The sequence below is a fragment of the Topomyia yanbarensis genome, chromosome 3 (genome assembly GCF_030247195.1).
Source record: "Topomyia yanbarensis strain Yona2022 chromosome 3, ASM3024719v1, whole genome shotgun sequence".
Lineage (NCBI taxonomy): Eukaryota > Metazoa > Arthropoda > Insecta > Diptera > Culicidae > Topomyia > Topomyia yanbarensis.
Window position 1 is genome coordinate 146348286 of NC_080672.1, and position 16681 is coordinate 146364966.

At 37.4% G+C, this 16681-nt stretch overlaps 1 protein-coding gene across 6 annotated transcripts in view; it reads left to right on the top strand.

The window, feature by feature from the left end:
• The window catches only part of LOC131693620 (oxidative stress-induced growth inhibitor 2-like), a 127998-nt gene that overhangs the window by 63550 nt on the left and 47767 nt on the right, over positions 1–16681 (top strand). For 2 of the 6 annotated variants that reach the window (XM_058981569.1, XM_058981570.1), the window contains one exon: positions 7699–7819. The exons of the other annotated variants lie outside the window; for them this stretch is intronic. The gene's annotated coding sequence lies outside the window, so the exon portion shown is untranslated. The remainder of the gene's footprint in view (positions 1–7698; positions 7820–16681) is intronic. 6 annotated transcript variants of the gene reach the window in all.

Below are 16681 nucleotides of genomic sequence, written 5' to 3' on the forward strand. Positions count from 1 at the left end.
TTTCTTCTCTCATACCGGACTCCCCAAGCTCCAGATAGAAAAGCTCAAGAACTTAAAACAAGAACCTGAGATTTCTAATCCATATGATAACTATTACTACTACAGCCATGATTACACCACCGAATAGTCACACCAATACGATTCTTATTATCCCTGTAATCAATGTGCACATAATTCTCCCGATGAAAGTACACAAAGAGAACCCAGCAATGCAACAGAAATTACGGTAACTGAACTCTCTGCGAAAGAACCAACGAACAATCCAAATTTTTAAATGGTAGCATCACCAAAACCCGTAGTTATAGCTTATGTAAGGCCACCGATTAAACAAGGATTTGATTTAAAGCTCCTGATAGACAAGGGAGCCAACAAAAATTGAATGATTGACAGCTACGTTAGATTCAACCCATTCCCAGATACTAGCAAAAAAGACTTCATTTTTCATTTATTCGATTTTCGCAATTACTTCGACGGTCCCATAGGCTATGAGACCTTGCAAGAATCGAATGCTAACAAAGATACCCCATAAAATACCATCTATATTTGCGATACATCATTAAAAATGTAATGTACAGAAAGTATCCTGAAATTTTATCAGCAACCATCCCACAACATTCAATCCAAAAAACTCCCTGTTTCGAAGGAAAAAGGAGATTTTTTATTCGAAAATGATCTGGAAGTGCTACCTAAATTTTGCGCAAACAATCTTAAAGCAGTTTTTCGCATTAAGGACAATTCCACAAGTGAACACCCACGCACAGTGGCACGACTTAAAACAAAAGGTGGACTAAAGTCCAAACTTTGTCGTATCGGTTCAAATAGGACGATTTTATGTAATTTTGGTACGCTGAATTCGTTTTTGATATTAAAACATTTCAAAAATAAGCGTGTACTATTCATTAGTGTGTCTCAAAAATATTTTTTTCGAAATCGCTCTTAAAATTTGTGTATATTAATTTTCGTGTGCTAAATCGTTATTGATATTAACACATGTAAAACAATTTTTCATTGTACGTTAGGGTGGCTAAAAAAATAAATATGTTTGCGATGGTTCAAAAATTTTTTAAAGAAATTTTTGTGCGCTGAATTTCTATTTTAATTATAAAAACATAAATTAACTTTGCTACTTATTAGAGTGGCTCAAATGTAAGTATTTTGTCTTTTATAATGATTTTTTTCGTTAGCAATTTTGGAATTTATTTTATTATTGAAACGAATTAATCTCATTATGAGGCTTCAGAAACGACTATTTTGTTTTTACGGATCAAATAAGATGTGTTCGACTAATTTTGGAATATTTGATTCATTAGTGGGTTACTTGATATGAAAGCTACATTTTCTATCATTTTCAAAACAAACATTTTGAGCGTCTTAGTGGAATGTTTAATTACATTCACTACCCAACAAGATGGTTAACGATTTTTTTCGTAGGTGTATTTTAAGTTACTTAGATTGCTTATTTCATATCTTAAATGAAAATAAATCCAAAACCCTTTTTTCGTGTACATGGTTCATTTAAAAATGGTGTTATTTTATTTGGATAATATCGCATACCCTTAAGCTATATCAGTGTTATGCAAATTCGGATCAAAATGGTCTAACCAAATGACTAGAACTCAACTGTGTTCACTCTATTTGACAGTTATTGCGCAAGTTAGCAAGAAATGGTTCCAGAAACATTTTATAACCTATTTCAGATGGTTGAAAATATTTACTGATTTCCAAACATTTTTAATACCTCTACCATCTTAAAAAACATACTTCGCACTCGGCTCCTTACTCTTGATCACTAGTAAAACTCTTGTTGATCATGCTCTTCATGATATTTGAAAGTTGTGCATGTGTTCGGATTATTATTCTAGCTATAAAGTAATTATTCAAATTCAATATCAGTAATAACCATTCGTCTCCATTCACAGTTTTTTTTAAATTTTGACTGCTTATCGCAAGTTTTCGCAAAACAAGTATAGACTCATTTTAAAGAGAAAATTAAAAGCTTTCGAATGAGTATAGTGTAACCGCGGGCATTCACGGGTGTCGTTGTTGTTATCGCATTAGAAGTTCGAATTCAATAAAAAATCACGACAAACAGTTATCTATACACTAACTAAACCAACTGGTGACTTATTTTTGGCGATTTTACGATGTAATTTTATCACGCGGATAATTTTGGTGAAGTAATGCAATGCATAAAATCAACCATTTCTTTGAAAAACGAAAATAACCGGATGTAGTTCCTATGGTCAAATTATGTAAACACTTGAAATATACCCTTAAAAAGCTGCCAAAAATTCATTTTACGTTCAAATCACTTAAAATCTCGCAAAAAAGTCTCTGATGGCTTAGCTGATAGGAGAAAAATACTAACGAGAATATCGCATAACATTCATATATGGTCTAAAGTCCGGGCTCGTCCCACTGTGCCACGGAAATTGAAATTAATGATTGCGATGAAATAATCCAAATTAATAACGTCAACGAGACTGGTAATCGTCGGAGACGGTATGCGGATGATTCTCATTTGCAACAATCTGGCTGAGGACGTGAAATGCTACATGAGAATACACGAAATGGAAGGAAACTGGCCAAAGCAGACTCATTGGTTAATTGACAGCAAGAGTGGGAGAACGCGGAGAAAGGAAAGTGGACCCACCGACTCATCCCAAATGTGTCGGCGTGGGTGCATAGGATGCATGGAGAGGTAATCTTGCATTTGACGCAGTTTTGTCCAGGAACGGGTATTTCCGGAAGTTCGTACCGGTTTGGACATGTTTCGTCACCCCTTCGCTCGGAGTGCGTGATCATGCAAGAGACGTTGAAACAGGTGGTCATCGAATGCCCTAGGTTCGAAGAAGTTCGAAGGGGTATGCTCGACGTGACAGTCGACAATATCGTCGAAAAGATGGGATGCGGTCAACAGAGAAGTGATGAGTATATTCTCCTGCATAGGAAGTGGCGAAGGGATCAACAAAGCAGCACCGTCGACTAGAAAGCCACCGTGAAACAACAAATCCGGGAGCTAAATGGCTCAAGAAAGCGGGTATATGTGTCGGGAGAAATTCCTCCGACGTAGAACTCTCATTCGGTGTAGGGTGAGTTCACCGCCGGATGCTATCCAATTTGATCGTGGTAAGGCTGGTAACTAAATTACTAACGCAAACAAGCCAAATGGATTAGGAAATCAGCAGCTAAACGGCTCACTGGGACGAGGATTTAATGACGAGGTGCGAAAAAGTATAACGAGGTACCCTCACCCTCCCCCATGAAATAATACCTTGGTATAGTTCCGTGGGGAAAAAGGGCGAAAAAAGAGTAAGGAGTGTTTTAGTGGTAATGCACTAAACTAAGTCATGAGTTCCACATAGTGCCAATACACTACAGGCCAAGCTTTTAAAGCTTTTTAAACCTTACCATAATAAAAACTTAACTGAGTCAAAGGGTATATCCTTCCAGTAATTTTCTCGCTTTCTCAAGAAGCAGTTCCCAATTTTATTAACTCAGTGTTTTATTATCACAAATCGAATAATTTTAATCATGATAATCATTTATAAAATAAAACTGACATTGATCTAGCATTACAAAACTAAAGTAATTTCTTGGTTGATTATAAGGATTCATCAATGTAACAATTTGGACATGAAGATTCAGAATAAAATTATGAAAATGATTTTGAAACTAACCAATCATGATAGCAATAGGGATGGAAACGAACGAGCTAGATACATAAAATGTTTATTCATTTCCACTGTGGAGCAATGATGTGAGGCTTCAACATACTATAAGCTAAATGTGTGGCTATTTTTAGAAAATCGCCACAGGACAAGCCTCTGTTGGTGATGTTTTTGCCGGTGCATTCAAAGCAACACTATCAGGGTAAACGTTTGTGCATATTTTTTTCGTTTCGCAGCAGACGGTAACGGATGACCTTAAGTTAGTGTCAATTATATTTATGCGCTGTTCATTTCTACATGCCAATGAAGGTCTGCTTTACTTATTGGTTACGACCCGAATAGAATGGTATCATACAATAACGTTACTAGAAAACATTTTTGAAGAAATTCTTTATCCAGCATTGTCATTATCTTATTTTTTGAAGTTTTGCGACTTAGTCCGGTCTGACTTAACACCGATCAATTAGCAAATGATAAATTGAATTACAAAATATCTTGCATTTATCATTCAGTTTAATCTGCAAGCTGTTATGTAAGACACTTCTATATTTATTAACCCGCTGTATTGTAAACGAATTATATGATTTATGATAATCATAACTGGAATGGAGAATGTATAATTTGAATCATTCACTAGGGTAAATGATCTTGAGTGGGACAATTTGTTGTTTTTTTTCTGCATTATCGTCGGCAGATGTCTCGATTTCGGCATGAAATTTGAAAAATATTTTAGCAAACACGTATTAAATGACAGGTAAAACTAATAATTTTGATGATTTGTGTTTTTACCATTTTTTTGTTAATTATTTTTGTTAACGACCTATTGAGTCAATTTGTCAACAGTTGTTACGGCATTTATTTAGCAAAGGACTGGAAGGTGAAGTATATTTTTCAATATTAAGAGTCATAGTACTCAAGGGAGAGCAAGGAGTTGAAGGGAGAAAGTTTAGAAAAGCGTGGAAGGATCATATATGCAAGCTTAGAGCTCACCGGCGACTTAACTTTTTGTCTGCTACCATAGGAGTCAAGATCTTTTGGCATTAGAAATGTGAATCACCTGAGTCTACGGCATGTCCGGACAAGCGTAAAGTAACGTGTTACTTCATGCTGTCGGAACCGACCTAAGCTTGCATATATGATCCTTCCACGCTTTTCTAAACTTTCTCCCTTCAACTCCTTGCTCTCCCTTGACTCTTAATATTGAAAAAGATGATTTGTGGATTGTAATTTAAATTAAACTGTGGTTAGAGCCAGAATAACAGTTTTACTGACTGAAGAATATTGATATTGAGTGGGAATGTACTTATCTTGAATGGAAGCAAAAATCATTTTGATTAGGACTATAATTTCTGCCCTTTTTAAAAGCTCCAACATGTTTTAAATGAATTATTGGTATCCCAAACGGACGGATATTTTGGAATGATTTAATAGGTTCTAATGCTCAAATTTCTATGAAATATATCGAGAGTTTTTTCTATCAAAACATACCAAAAGCAAATTAGATTTTTTCCAAAGACAGCATCAATAACCCCCAAATTCAGAATGCTACCAAAAATAGTTCCTCTAGGAGTGAATAGCTGAAACTGGTGGTATCAATCACGATTATTTGTGATGCGATTTAATATCAAAAAACCATAGGATCATACTTTATTTAAAATTTAATTTATGGCATCCTCCGTAGTACTTTCAATCTGAACATGTACTGGTGTTTGCTCACATTAGAATATACAAAGCTTCAATTTTCGAGCGTTTTATCATAAGCAAGCATGTTCAACAAAGCTCACTCGAGACGACATAATGTATCAGAAAAAGAAGGAATTTTGTTTCAGAAAATTCGGTGTTTTAAAAATATTTCTAGCTATATGTGACCATGGATTGGAGATTGATCAAAATATGTTAAATTTTGCAGTATATGATGGTTTTAACAGTTTACTTCATTTTAATATTTCTTGTTGCATATTTTTCAAATAGTCCCAATTTTGATCAGTTTCTCTATAGTCCCACTCAATATCATTTACCCTACAAGATTTATTTCTATTCGGGGAGAGTGTTGCTAAGGAACCGCACCGTTAATCAGATCTTCCGTAGCTTCGTTTGATTTTTATAAATGGATGTGAAGCAAAGCTTTACCTTATTTTAATATTCCTGTTCTTGATATTAAATGTTATTATTTTTGTCCGATTTATTACGAATATTTTAAGCCGGTAGCTTACCTTAGTCGCTTGTAAATTGTGTTGCAATATAGGGTCTGATTCGATTATGTAATATAGAACCAATCCGTTCGCTGTAAATACTCTTCGATGCACCCTTACTCTCCAACGAAGCGCACCCAAGTTGTTTTGCAATGCGAGCCATATGCACCTGCTACCTAATGAGGTCACACATGCCATTGAAATCATGCATGGAAAATCAATACTATCATCAATTTGACGTTTGTTGAAAAACATGCGACTTCAAATAGCATTTTTCATGGTAATATAGTTACACGGTAGGACCACAGAAATCCTCTATCGATCTGACGCGTCGTTGCCATAGACTGTCGTGTATGGAATCAGCAAAGTGAATTATTACTAAATTGCGAAGTTGCATGTGCTGCAGCAACCTTCGATTGTAGTAATTGTTTACAGCCACAACCGGGGAGGTACACAATAAAGATCAGAGCAGTGAACCTTAGAAAGCCGTATAACAATGTTTAGGCTGGGTGCACGACGTTAGGCATACATACGTTGGGCATAATATACGTTAGGCGTAATAGACAAGTGGTATACAATTCTTTGAAACGATTGTGAAACTTTTAGGATGAATAACTATTTTATACCCAACTTGTTTCAATTCATTCCAAAACTATCTTTCTGTGAAACTGTTGGGAACAAGAAACCGAATAAACCTGCTTCTATCCAGATGGATGTACCTTTCAATGCTCAATAAGAAGAAAGATTTTTCTCCTACAATATTTACAAAAATCTAACTTTATAGAAAAAGTAGTTGAAGACCATCTAAATTGATCGGTTTTGAATGATATTTCAGGACAATAGAGATAATAAATCATCAATCAAGACAATACACCAAAATTTAATTTTATACAAAAACTGTTTCTTGCAGCACTTGCAGTGTGATCCAATCAGACTTATTACAATGGCTGTAGCTCTACGGTTAGTACTTATAAGTTATAACTGTTAGTGTTTACTTGTTATTGTGATCACATTTTGCCAACCTAAACGCGACACTTGTTGTTTATATGCAATAAAAGCATACGAGTGGAATACGATTATATAAAATAAAGTCGTGCTCTAAATAATTTTTCGGGTTCCCCTTGGGTCCCACAAGAGCTGTGCAAACTCTAAGCAGACTTGTCCCTCTTTACCATGAGAACCGACCAAATAGAAGTCACGCAAGATTTCCGGGCTGGCAGCTGAGTGTAAGTTGATGGCGCAACAACAGTGATCTACTCGCCGCTACCGATGGATTACCACCGATTCCTTTTTCTTTTTGCCTTTCTCATATAGAAAGGATATGCAATCACTCTGAAAACCGTCTTTAACCGGGGCCCGGAGGGTCGAGTCTCATATTCCATTCGACTCAGTTCGTCGAGATCGCAGTATGTCTGTATGGGTGTGTCTGTGTGTGATTCTATTTTCTAATGTTTAAATAAACGGTATAGCGTTTTCATAAGCTGCTATTGAATTTTTAGTTGAGCGGACTTCCGGTTCCGGAGTTACAGGTTGAAAAGTGCGACCACACAGCAAGTATATACCCAAAATTAGGCCACAATACCGTTACGGCAATAAGAAAAAAATGTTCTAATACTACTAAAAAGGTGCCAAGACAAATTCCCTAAACATTCAAATCGTCTTTGCGTCTCACTCATGTAGAATAGGTTTCATCAATTCTTATACTATTATAAATGCTTTGGATCTTCTTAGTGTGCAGCATTTCGCTTGTCAGTGTATTGCGCATCATGCAAAGGGAACATAATTTGGAGAAAGATGGATTTCGTTCTTCACCATACGTTTTTTTGTATTTGCAGATCAGCTCGCATTGGCCAGCTTTAAAGCACAGTCAAACGAGAAACCGATTCGAAATTGTGGGGGAGTTTTTCGTGCCGTGTAGAGTTGAAATCGCTTTTCTATTTGGACATCAACAACAAGGTAACGAGTGCACACATATAATCAGTCCTTCCCTTTCTGTACGAGAAGCAAGACCTACAGTTTAGATCCACGTTTTCGAACCTAGGGTCTGGATCCTGATGCTTGTCTGGATCTAAACCCAGCCTGGGCTATGCTCAGGCGTGGTTCTGGTAAGAGGAAAGGGGATGAGTTAGGTCCGCATACTGAAACTGGTCCTGATTCAGACTAACCTTGTTCGGATCCATGAACTGGTTTGGATCCGTGATCCAACCGGGATTTGGGAATTAAACGGAACTAAGCTTCTGGAATCTCACATATGCAGGCATTGTAATTCTCTCTCACTCACGCGAAAAGAAGCTTATCCGATGTCCAACTTTTCCGAGATAAGATGAGTCGCAAAATTTTCCGTCTCCACAAATAGCATGAGAATGATTTTCCGGATAAAATTTATTTGACTTTTTCCTTCTCACCGGAGAAGGTGATAAAATTTTAATTTCGTGGAAATCAATAAAAACTTAAAAAATACACTTAATTACAAAGAAAAGCGGCAAAGAAAAATGATAGACTTGTTTTTTCGTGTTTTGGAATAACGGCAGGAAAGCAGCGAGCGAAGAAAAGATACCGTGAAAAACTCATTCACTCATTCTCCGGCTGTTTTATTTATCCGGAGAAATAACACGTTGTATTTATCCGGAGAAGTTGTGTGAGTGCTGTTTGGGCCTAGGGGTGGCCCTTGGTGTGGAAAATTTGCAGCTTGCTGTTGGTGGCTGGCTATGTTTACACTTGTCCGCAGACAAATAAAACTCTTGGATGGACCACTCAAAACAAACCGCAAACAACTTATGTGGACTGTATTTAGGAAAACCACTTGCAACTGGATGTGATTTATTGGAAGGAAAAACACTTTTTGCACTTCACACTTTACTCTTTTATTTTCACTCTTCACTTGTACTTCACACTTTACTTGTTGCAATAATACTGGTTCCTGCGATGCGCAGAACGCACGCATTTATATTACACGCCACGCGTTCTAGAAACGCGTGGAACATTCGCTCACTGACGATGATGCATTACCGCGCCTGCTGCTGTTGCTATTGTTGCTACTGTTGTATGCGAGTCAAATATCTGACAGTTTATTCTGGAATGTTCTTACCGGTTGGAGATTCTGCTCGATTGTGATGAAATAGTGTGAATAATTTTACTTGGCAGTTATTAGAGCTGAACAGAGGCGCGAACATACTCCCCCGGGCTGGGATGGATTCCCAGAATTATTAGGATGTTCATGCTTAGGAAACTGGTTGTCCTCAATCGGAAGAATGGATAGCTTTGATGTGGGGCGTCTCAAATAGGAATTTTCTACTTCTCCAGCGACTACCCATCCGAAATGGGTCTCTCGAAGATCCGGAAGGTCATCGGCCATTTGGAAAAATCCCGATTTTAGCAAACGGAAAAACTTGGATACACCGATGAGCATGTCAACATAGTTGGGCGCATGGAACAGCGGATCCGCCATTTGAAAACCTACTGGTATCGTCCAATTGGATATATCGATCTTCGTTGAGGGAATCTCTCCAGTTACTTTGGGAACGACCAAGCATTCTATCTCCATGCTGAAATTGCTGATTCAGGATCGAACTTCTGCGAGAATGATGTCTTTAGCATACGTTTTTGATTCTCCTATGCCAGTAATAGGGATGCATACTGGTTTTCTTTCCAGGCCTAAACGGTTCGCCATTGATTCAGAAATTAAGTTTACCGTGGAACCGTTGTCCAGCAAGGCGCGGCAAGAAATAACTCCTCCTTTGCAATCTCGCACATTGACGACGGCCGTAAGAAGCATAGGAGTTTTCTGTAACTGGGAGTGGTTGTGCGAAGATGGCTCATTACCAAATCGTTTACTGCGAGTTGATTCGAATGCAATCGACGAGCTTGTTGATTGACTTACAAAACTTCCCTGTGGCGCAACATTCTGCAACGGAGTTTCATAGTGCAACATGGTATGGTGTTTCTTTTTGCATTTGAAACATGACTTAGTGGAGTGGCATTGTATCGATCGGTGTCCAACTCGGAGGCAGTTAAAACAAATATTTTTCCTCCTCACCATTGCGAAACGCTGGCTGATCGATAACTTTCTGAATGACGGACACTTGAAATTTAAGTGATTGCACCCACAGAAGTCACACTGAGGTCCTTGTTTTGGCTGTGTTGTAGCTGTGTAGGCTCTATGGAATGATGTCTTGATGGTTTGTGGTACGGGATTGATATGCTGTGGCTTGATGGAAAATTCGTTGCTTTGTAGTTGGTTTTGGCATCGCTCTAGTACGTAGACACGGTGTTTCAGGAAAGCAATGGTTTCGTCGTAGCTGGGCATATCTCCTCGCTTGATTGTGGACTCCCAAAGCATCTTAGTTTCGCCATCCAGCGCTCTAGCCAGTATGTATATCAGAATCTGCTCTGAAACTCCAAAGAAATCCTGGCCAAGAAATTTGAGGTTCTCCACATGGCTGACAAAAGACTCGACGAGCGTTCGTAATTCATCGTAGCTCCCCTTGGACAACTTCTTCGTGTTAATGAGACCTCCAATGTGTAGATGAACTATGCGTCTTTTATCTTCGAAGCGTTCCTCGAGCAGCTGCCATGTCCGCTCATAGTTTCCATCGTTGATAGTTTTTGCGTCTATTATACCTGCAGCATCTCCGATGAGTGCTTTTTCAAGATGATACAGTTTGATGCGGTTGGATTCGTTGGATTGGTCCACCACATCCCGGAACATTATCTTGAATCTCTCCCAGTGCTCATATTTTCCATCGAATGTAGGTATAGCACGTGGGAGTGGCTGTTGGACAATCACCGGCTGCTGATTGACGATGGACTGTGAGGGTGGCGGAACTACTGGTGTCTTGGAAATTTTCTCGAGCCATGTTTCGAGCAAAATGGATACACTGTCGTGAAGATCCTCAAATTGCAGATAGCACTGACTGTGTTCCTTTCTTTTGGCTGCAGGAATACTTTCAATGATTCGCTGATGATTGCTAGTGAACTCGGCGTAGGCTGTTTCTAACTTCTTCACAAATGTTTTTATTTGTGGAAGAGTGAGCTCGGTTTGCTCCACTCTGGCATTCTGCAGTATGGATTCAATCCGGAGCACCTTTGCTTGCGCCATTTCGCGGAAGTGAATGAGCGCACTGACATCTTCATCACTATCAACATCAGCATTTTTCACTGGAGTTCTCTTGGGCGGCATGTTGGCTGTTTATCACTGATTATCACTAATCACTCAGTAATCACAGCAGAAGTCACGGTGGCAATAGGAACGATGGACCTAATATCCGGTTCGAAGGACCAATGTTTGGGCCTAGGGGTGGCCCTTGGTGTGGAAAATTTGCAGCTTGCTGTTGGTGGCTGGCTATGTTTACACTTGTCCGCAGACAAATAAAACTCTTGGATGGACCACTCAAAACAAACCGCAAACAACTTATGTGGACTGTATTTTGGAAAACCACTTGCAACTGGGTGTGATTTATTGGAAGGAAAAACACTTTTTGCACTTTACACTTTATTTGGAAACTCACTCTGTCACTTGTACTTTACATTTCACTTGTACTTCACACTTGTTGAAATAAAACTGGTTCCTGCGATGCGCAGAACGCACGCATTTATATTACACGCCACGCGTTCTAGAAACGCGTGGAACATTCGCTCACTGACGATGATGCATTACCGCGCCTGCTGCTGTTGCTATTGTTGCTACTGTTGTATGCGAGTCAAATATCTGACAGTTTATTCTGGAATGTTCTTACCGGTTGGAGATTCTGCTCGATTGTGATGAAATAGTGTGAATAATTTTACTTGGCAGTTATTAGAGCTGAACAGAGGCGCGAACAAGTGCCAATAACTTTTCGTGTGAAAATGTGAGTTTTTATTGTCGCAGTAGCAAACTATCCGGGCGCATTTACTCATATGAGCGATAAATGCAATGCCTGCACATATGTTATTGTTAATATGTTAATTACATCTATTTCTCAGCAAATTCTTGTCGATTTTTGCCATTGATTTCAAGTGAAAGATACTACACTTCCATAGACTGCTATTGAATTTTCTTCGGATTTGACTTTTGGTTGCGGAGTTATAGGTTGGTTAGTAAGGTCACACATAAACTTCTCATATACACCGTTACAATCGTAATACCTCAGAGGTTTAAATTTATTGAAAGGAACATCAAATTACTTCAATTTGTAGATCTAGATCACTGACGGCCAATTAACGATTCTTTGAAGTTATTGTCCACTCTCCACGTTAATTGACAATTCCGGAAGTCGCGGGATGTGGGAACATTTCGGAACTAAAGTCATATCGATGATTCGGTGATGACTGAACCGATTTGCACAAAATCAAGTATCAAATGGAAGGTGTAAAATGTAGTTGGTTGCACCTCCCATCAGAATGATTTTTCTCTCTAATGGTGCCCTTCATCACCCCAGATTCTTAACTATGAACCAAACACCCAGTACCTATTATTCTACATTACAGCAAATTACACATAATTCGCGGTAGTACTAACGTTCAGTTTCTTGAAAAAATATTTGCATTATAGCCAGGAGTATCAGAATTTGAAAAAAAATTAAACCGAGCATTCTAAGAATCACGTGTCAGTGCGGCACGTGACTTGCAATATTATGGATAAACCAACTTGTTTTCTTAACAAGCCGGTTTCAGTGATTAATCTCCGTCTTTCTACCGTTTCAACATCGGCTTCATTGCATTCGCTTGGCGTAAAACCAGACGTCCAACTGTATGTTTAGTGTAGATATATGTATATGATCACATTCTTTTCGAATGAATGTTTCTGGTTCTCACAGCGAGTAGTGAACTCGGACGGGAATCGTTTAAAATAGCCGGGACCGGTTTCGGCATGATTAGATTTTGCATGTCGATTTGGTGTTTCCGACATTGTAATCAATACGGCCGGCTACTTATTTCTATTGTCCATTTCATTTTTCCGCTAAAATTTTATGTTTTAAAAACAATAATCGCAGAATGATCAATCCATGTCAACTCGGAAATCCCACAAAAAGGAACGGCGATAATTTGTTGTGTATCCATTTCTATTATTTTAAACTGCAAGTTCGTTGCGGCAGCGACGATGAATTTTAAGGGAATAATATATAGCAAACCTGTTTCACAGTTTTTGCACTTCGGGAAGATTTATATCTTTTCTTTGCTATTGGTGCTAAATGATTACAACCTCGACTTATTGTACACGATATTTATCGGTGCGCTAGTAGGTGATCTAGCTGAAAGTGCGCAAAGCGGAATTGATTCGTTGTTGGATAGGTTAGGTTTGATCCATGTTGAGTTTTACATATCATTTAACATCAAATTAATTTATTTAATTTTTCACCCCCTTTTTGCATAGTGGATTTTTCAAAATTCCATATTTTCCTTAATCCTTGGGAAAGTAAAGAAATAATTTGAAAACTACAACCAAATGCCAAATGTTGTTCCTTACCAAATTATAAATGCTTTTGGGATTCATTTGATTATATTAAAATAGCTAAATTATAGGATTAACGCGCCACATGAGTTTTTTTATGTTTGTTTCCGTCGTTTGTTGACAAACGAAAATATATTTATCCCTACATATTGACCATCTAACGTCAGTTATCCAGTTGTATCCTTAGCTCAGAATTAATGGGGCCTCCTCATCAGTACTTCAAAAAAGGTGTTGTTTTGAAGACTTTTTTGAGAACGGAAACAGCAAGTGAAAAAAAAATTGTCTCATGCATATTTTTGAATATATATTTACTCAACTTTTTTACGTTTTAACGACATTCAATTATCTAGAGATTACTGGGTAGGGAAAGTTATGAAACTTAGAGCCATAGTACTCAAGTGAGAGCAAGGATGTGAAGTAAACAGATCGGAAAACTAGAAGTGGCAGGGTCATTAGAACAGGCTTAATATCGTACGGGCTTAATCTTTGCCTTCTGTTAATGAGGGTCGAGCTTAGGCAGAATAACTACGAATCACCCGAGTTCACTAACATGTGTCCTGATAAAGGTAGACGTATCTATTTTTACCTTTCAGTGGTGATCTTGCGTGGCTTAATTTTTGTCAGGTCACGGTAAAGATAGATACGTCTACCTTTATCAGGACACATGTTAGTGAACTCGGATGATTCGTAGTTATTCTGCCTAAGCTCGACCCTCATTAACAGAAGGCAAAGATTAATGAATATACTGCATTGAAATTAATTTCTGTCATGAATTATTTAAATTGTTAGAAGTGTCCCAACTTATATGATAAAATTTTTGTTGGCCATTTTGCCGTCATGCAAAAAAATGATCATCAGTTTTATTGAAAATTGCAAGTAAAAATCTTCCATTCGCAGACAATAAGCCACATAATATATTTACAAAATGGTGTACTATAAACTGAAAAATATTGTCATGGAAAAATATATCAGCTTTTAAACAAACCCGTCCCAACTTAGACTATGGATCCTTATGGAACTACACCAAACTTTTGGTAGTTTTTTAAGGGGCTATTTTAATGACTTTTTCCAAAATTTGGCGAACCTACTCCCATTGCTACGATAGTTCGTTATATATGACGCGGATCGAGAAATGGAGTAGTGACCTTTACTCCACAACGCAGATTCTTTTTCATGACTTGTGGTGAACATGTTTTTTGCGAATCACTGAAATGAAAAAAAAATTGTTCCAGTAATAATGATGATTTTACCTAACGAGTTTTGATAGTTTTTTTTTAATTTGTTCTTTGGCTATGGATTAACAATAATGCTTCAAATCGAAGATACTGCTGGGAACCTTCAGTTGGTTCAAGGGTACCTATTCAAAATATGTTGCTCACTATGAGGTTACTTTTCGAAAAATCGATGTCGAAATTGAAGTATGCATACATGTACTTCAGAGGTAGCATCATATTCAGAGCTGCAGTTTCGGTTTTTAGTTCTCAGTTGCGTTGAAAATTTTAGTAAACGCTATTGAGAATATGCATTTTAAATATATGCAATATTTTTTCTTTTTATTGGCCCAGCACCACATGTATATTGTATTGCCCATTAAAGCAGTGATTCTCAACCTGGGGTCTGCGGAAGTTACCAGGGGTCCGCGAAGAAAATTATTTATCTCGGAATGACCTTTTTTGTAACTGATTGAAAATAATATTTGGATAGTACAAAAAATTAATGTTAAGCCGCGGGGGTCCGCAACAATCCTACCCATTACGAAGGGGTCCACCGATGCATTAAAGCATAACAGTCCCATATGGATTTTTGTTGAAAACGAGTTATCTGTTGGATTGTATTCTGAATCACCGCTAAATTACTATGCACAAATAAGATTACCAGGTTTGTTTAAAAAATATAAAAAATGCCAAAACATGGTTATACCTTCCATAAGGCTCAATGAAAACGTAAATCGTGAACAGCGTTTTACTCGTATTGCTGTTTTTCGATACGGGACTCTCATGCTTTAACCCTATAACGGTTTTGTGGGGTACACTTGTACTCCAGAGATGTTTGCAATCCCTATTATTCGATTACGGCTTATTTTAACTGCAAGCAATCTTTATCATGAATCAACTTCTATTAAAGTAGGTGCAACCTATTTGTTTTACTGGACCAACTTAACAGTGTCCGCTTAAAATTTGTTTGGGGTACAAATGTATCCCACAAAACCGTTTACTTCAAAGTTTCATCATGTGTACATAATTCGGAAGATTTATTGTATCTTTTTTATAAGCAAAATATAAGCTGTAAGCTTCAACATTGCTGAACAAGAGAGTCTGTTATTTGATATAATGCAGCTACTATAGCAAAGAGTCTGAAAAATGCCGTTGGATCGTTAACGTAATTTTTGATTTTGAAGATAAAAGAAACGAAACAAATTCGTGAATGATTTGTATATAAAATGCACCACGCCCCACTGAATTAAGTATCTTCTGTAGCCCAGGCTCTGGAACATACTTGTTTTATATACACGTGCAATGCACTGGCTCTACCTGTCCCTTCGACGCCTTCCTGTTTTATCCCCGGTACTACATATTGCAGTACTTTTACTGTTAGTATTAATTTAATGTTCAAAAAAGCGTGGGAATAAATACACTTTTTGATGGGTGGAATGATAATAGAAACATGGCGTAAATAGGCTTATCACCCTACTATCCGAAGATAAGAGTTATAAGAAATGTCTCATCATTCTTTGGCGGATTAAAATCGTTTTTTCATTGTGATTAATAATACGGGGCATATTAATGTAATTTATCTGCTCATAGATGTGCTATATTTAGTGAACAGCTATAAAAAGTGGGTGAAAATCTAGTTTCAATAGTCGTTTTTTGCATACTTACTACATGATATTACGAAATTATGTATTTTGCTGGTGTCTGAAGCATTTAAGTATCCTTAATAACAGATTGATTTATCTCGCCCGAATTATTAAATGGATCAACAATAATTTGAACAACGTTTTCTTAAACTAACTGTTATTAAATGTTATGGTAATCCTCAATTTTATATTGGTATCACCCTTTCAAGTAAAATTAAGATATAAACTCTTTTAAATGTGTAATGAAGCCCCATGCAACTTTATAGAAGACACTGATTAACGAAAACGTAATTGAAATCCAGATGATACTTTTAACTACCTTTCTGAGTTTGGAACAACGGAGAGCCGTCCACTACAAACATTTCAAATGACAAGGATGCACAATATTTAATTTTGAATACACCGAAGATTTTATAAACTTGTTCATGTTATGGATGTTTGTTGTGTAAATTTTATCTGAACCACTCAAACATAACTGGAACTACTCAAACATAGCTATAACGGACCTTGTAGACAAAATACTGGAGGAAAC